Source organism: Schistocerca nitens, chromosome 1, assembly GCF_023898315.1.
Source record: "Schistocerca nitens isolate TAMUIC-IGC-003100 chromosome 1, iqSchNite1.1, whole genome shotgun sequence".
Lineage (NCBI taxonomy): Eukaryota > Metazoa > Arthropoda > Insecta > Orthoptera > Acrididae > Schistocerca > Schistocerca nitens.
The window spans coordinates 980,591,479-980,597,101 of NC_064614.1; the positions used below are offsets into that span (position 1 = coordinate 980,591,479).

General features: G+C 41.0%; 1 pseudogene; it reads right to left on the minus strand.

The window, feature by feature from the left end:
- Positions 1 to 3,033: 3,033 nt before the first annotated feature.
- LOC126216804 (uncharacterized) lies at positions 3,034 to 4,388 on the minus strand (annotated as a pseudogene).
- Positions 4,389 to 5,623: the final 1,235 nt, after the last annotated feature.

Below are 5,623 nucleotides of genomic sequence, written 5' to 3' on the forward strand. Positions count from 1 at the left end.
TGAATAATACTTTTCATGTAGCCACAGGACGTCATGTTACAACTCAAACTGTGCGCAATAGGCTGCATGATGCGGAACTTCACTCCCAACATCCATGGCAAGGTCCATCTTTGCAACCATTAAACCATGCAGCGCAGTATAGATTGCCCCAACAACATGCTGAATGGACCGCTCAGGATTGGCATCACGTTCTCTCCACCAATATGGGAGTTGCATATGCCTTCACCAGAGAATCGTCGGAGACGTGTTTGGAGGCAACCCACTCAGGCTGAATGCCTTAGATACACTGTCCAGTGAGTGCAGCAAGGTTGGGAGGTTCCCTGCTGTTTTGGGGTGGCATTACATGGGGCCGACGTACACCACTGGTGATCATGGAAGGCACTGTAATGGCTGTATATGTGAATGCCATCGTCCGACCGATAGTGCAACAATATTGGCAGCATATTGGCGAGGAATTCGTCTTCATGGATGACAATTCATGCCCCCATCGTGCACATCTTATGAATGACTTCCTTCAGGATAATTCCATTGCTCGACTACAGTCGCCAGCATGTTCTCCAGACATGAAACCTATCGAACATGCCTGGGATAGATTAAAAAGGGCTGTTTATGGACGACGTGACCCACCAACCACTCTGAGGGATCTACAACAAATCTCCGTTGAGGAGTGGGACAATCTTGGCCAACAGTGCCTTGATGAACTTGTGGATAGTATGCAAGAGGATGTGCTACTGGGTATCAGAGGTACTGGTGTGTACAGCAATCTGGACCACCACCACTGAACTTTTTGCTGTATGGTGGTACAACATGCAATGTGTGGTTTTCACGAGCAATAAAATAGATGGAAATGATGTTTATGTTGATCTCTATTCCAATTTTCTGTAAAGGTTCCGGAACTCTCGGAACTGTGGTGATGCAAAACTTTTTTTGATGTGTGTACATCACTGCACCATCTAGCTGCATCAGAATAAAAGTATCCCTATCCCTTGCTAAAATCCAGTCCCATATCCTTTTCTCTAAATGCTGACTAAGCCATGGAATCTCCCCCTTCCCCACCAGCCGAAATGTAAAAATTCCCTTCACTGAATTGCAGCCATCTTTCCATAGTAGTTTCACATAGCAGATTCTGCCAGTTCCTGTCCTTCACAAATCTGGTACTGCAGAAATATGTCACCATGATTCAGGCATCACAGAGCCACCTCTGCTCCCTCTTCAAGGTTTGTTGGCGTGCAATCCCCACTATGTACACAACATCACAAAAAGTGAAAGCCTTGCCCTCCATTGGTATGGAAGAGCTCTCCAGACACCACCTCCATAAATTATCAAACTTGCTGACATCCTACTCCCAACTTGGAGTGTCACCACCCTTCAATACCTATCCTACCCACACTGAACCTCTCTGTAAACCCTTCATGTGCAACACATACCCTGCTTTGGTGACTTTTTCTATTTGCCATAGTCTCCAAAACTCCATTCCAATGACGAAATCCAAAACTCAAATGAACCCGAAACAGTGTTGTTAACCTTTTCACCAAGAAACCTCCATCCTATAGGTGTTTCAGCCCTACCTAAAAGCCTTACTTCTATCACACACACCGGTTTAACCATGTTGGACTCGTCAAAGACCTACTCTCCTCCTCCCAATCCCTACAATCTACACTCTTCTTTGCTACCAATCCCCCAAACAGTGCCAATCTAATACCAACATTTAACTCTGCTTCAACCATTTATATGAATATTCAACCATCCATCCATCCATCCAAGAATTCCTTACTTCCAATTTGGCCTCATATTCCCTCCCCAAGAACACAAACCTCTCAACGGAAGACAGACCCCGATTTAAGGCGACTTCACACACATCAGTGACACGACAGCACCTTGACCAAGCTGTAATTGTACCGGCCGTGATGCCACAGTGATGCCTAGTCACAGTGGTCAGTGTTTCTTGTAGCGCATGGCAGTGCACTTGAGCAGCTGGAATAGAGAAGTCTTCAGTCGATGATCTCATGCTGATTGCTGTGATTCTGGATAAAGAAGAGGCAAAATGGAAGTGGGTTCATCAGACACGGAAAAATAGAGCAACAGAAGGGGAATTTGTGACTTTGTACAGGTTACTGATTAGTGAGCAAAGTTTTACAAACAATTCAGAATGTCAGAAAATTCATTCAACTTATTACTGGAAAAGTTCGTCTAAAAAAGCAAAACACACACTCGAGAAAAGCCATCACACCAAGACAATGGCTCGGTGTCTGCTTGAGGTTTGTTAGTATATATCATAATTAACATATGCTTTGAGAGGTTATTGCTAGTTAATTATATGAAATCAACATTTATCATTATTGGCTACTGATGTATAGTCTTGAGTGTTTTCTTCTGTTTCATGCAATTCTGATTTATTACCGTCATGGCCATCTGCGAAAACTTCGTTTGCTGTATCTGCACTGTCTACTGTTTTTCAGATATTTGGCCACTCGAGATAGGCTAAACATGATTTCATTTAGTTATCACATGGGGCTAGTAAGGTTCACAAGATCATGCAAGAAACCTGCAAGATAATTACAGAAAATATGATGGACGAATATATGCCTCCTATGACAGAAGAAATGTGGAAGAACATATCTAAGGATTTTTTATGAAATGTGGAATTTTCTGAACTGTGTAGGAGCTTTAGATGGGAAACAGTTTACTATACAGGCTCCTTCGAACACTGGACCTCTTTTCTGTAACTACAAAAAGACATTTTCCATAATTTTGTTGGACCTCGTAGACACTCAAAGTAACTTTATTGCTGTCAGTGATGGTTTTATTCTAACTCAAAATTAATTAAAGTGCTTCGACAAGGTTCCTTGAATGTACCAGCATATTCTACCATAGTCAAGTTCCATACATAATTGTAGCTGATGAAGCATTTCCTCTAAAAATGTACTTAATGCAACAATATTCAGGACATAATTTGGGCAATTGAAAGTGTAGCTTCAACTCTCATCTCAGTTATGCCAGGAGGGCATCAAAAAACAGTTTTAATGTATTGTCTCAAAATTTTATCATCCCTAAGGTAACTTGATGAAAGCTTCCAGCTGGGGAAGGTAGTTCAGAGTACATTGGTACAGAATAATCTGCCAAGTGAGACAATTCTGGAATCTGCTGGTGGTCCATACACATTTTTAACTCATATTTTTGAACAGCAGCAAATATATCTGCTTTGGCATAGTGCCAGTAATGTGGGGGTAAGTTTTTCAAAGCCGGAGCTAAAAAAGCGTCAATAGGGTGTAGTGGTGATGAAGGGCAACATGTACTTACTTTCTTTGTAATGAGGTGCAATGATAGTTTTTGGGAGAGTAGCATTTGGTACCAGGTTTTTTTTCCTTCAATGGTACAGTCTGTTGGGTTTGGATTGCATGGGGTGGGACTTTGTGATTCTACACATTCAGGATTATTGGCCTCTGTTGTATATTCTTCAATGTTTTCTTAATTTTTGTGAGATTCTGCTTCATTGTTGCTAAGACCACCTGGGACATTTTCATTTGTTCTTTCACCATCAATGTTAGTCCTGGTTTCCCTCTCCTCAAAGCATTTCTCCAAAAAGCTCATAGGCTCTGAATATTTATAAAGCTTTAAATTTTTGTTCTGTTGGCCACTCACTGAATTAGTTTTCTTCAAAGATTTTCTGAAGTTCTCTAATATTTTCCCATCTAGCTTTACGCAAAAGCCCTGCAATAAACAAAAAAAATTATTTTAGCAGCTGAGGTTCTTTCAGTCTCAATTTCAAAATCAGCTATTTACCCTACTGTCAACCTTTTTCATTTGGCCACTGGAGATGTGCTAAACAGGCTGTCTTTTAGCTATCACATGAGGCATAATGCAGTCCACAAGATCGTATGAGGAACCTGCAGGATATATTCAAGCAATATAATGGACAAACTGATGCCTACTCCAACAGATGAAATGTGAAATAACATGCTGGTTTTTATGAAATGTGGGATTTTTTCCAACTTTACAAGTGCTTTGGATGGGAAGCACTTTTCTATTCAGGCTCCTTCGAACACCAGATCTCTATTCTTTAATTATAGAAAGACATTATCCATAATTTCATTGCCTCTTGTAGACGCTCAATGTAAGTAGCTATACAGCTATTGATGTCAGAGTATATGGAAAAGTAAATGTTACAGTTGTACCAAGCAGTCTCAAACAACAATCTTTGACCTACTGGCTGTATTCACTTATGTAAAATTAGATGTATATACATATATACTTACCAGTGTTATTATCTCTATCCCTATTTTATTCCAGAGTGTGTTACTCAGCTCCATGTCTATGTATTTGGGATTGAAGAGATCATACATCAGACGTTAGTTGCACATTAAATCAATAAGTTTTTCATCATTCATGTTAATGAAGATAAACTACTGCACAACAATGTACCCAACCTGTGTAGCAGCCGTAAAGTGAGAAAATATCTACTGAAAGAAATACAGCAATCTCAGTACAGCGCCGGCAGCAGCATGGTTTGCACTGTCATGGTCATGCCATTCCTAGAACAATACTTCCACACACGTCGCTGGTCTTTTAACTGGCCGGTCACGGCACTATTGCATTAGTGAAGAGCATGAAGCTTTAATCATCCTCCCTGCAGACAAAAGATCCACTACTATCATGATGAATCACAATTAATTTCTAGAACTTTTTCCAATTTCCATCAGGAGGATACAGCAACCAGTGACAAAAGTTTTGAAGCCATCCAAGACTTTTATCTCTTCAAAGCAATGACTATTTGACAGAAAGCTTCCACCAACTAACTGATTCCTCGAACTACAAGATCTGCCAAAGTGATCGCATCCCAGAAGTTCAACATAACTTCTAAACCCTTCCTGAATGCTTAGGCCCATCCCAGAATCTCTCCCCACCAAGTCCATATTCATTCTCACCCCAACAATCTCCCCATCACTTACACACTCACCTCCTAATGCTTGCTAAAATCCACAATGCCCCATTGTAGCTGGTTACTGTGCTCCCACTGAAAGAATATCCACTCTTTGTCAATGAACATCCCAACCAATTGCTTTAAGCACAGCCTCTCATATGAAAGATACTAACGACTTCCTTCACTATTTCTTGACCATCCCCAGCCCATTACTACCTGGATTTCTATTCGTTACTGTTGATCCGACCTCCATACACACAAATATTCCTTATACCCATTGCCCTGCTGCTATCAAATATTACTCTCAAAGTCCTTCAGACTCCAAACCCACTATCTTATATCTGCACATCTCACTAACTATATCCTCAAACACAATTACTCTCTTGATGAAGATATACAAACAAACCTGTGGCGTAACCATGGGCACCTGCATGGCATCCTCCTAATTACCAATCATCTAGAGAAAATCTTCATAGATTCCAAAAACTCCCCAGTCAAGTTCAGGTTCACTGATGATATTTTCACGATTTTGACTCAGGGCCAAGACAGTCTATCCTCGTTCCTCCAGAACCCCAACATCTTCTGCCCCATCCACTTCACCTGATCCTTTCTCAATTAAATGTGCCACCTTCCCGAATATTGATCACCACCTTCCTGATAGCTCTATCCACAACTCAGTCCCTATGAAACTCAACATTTTGA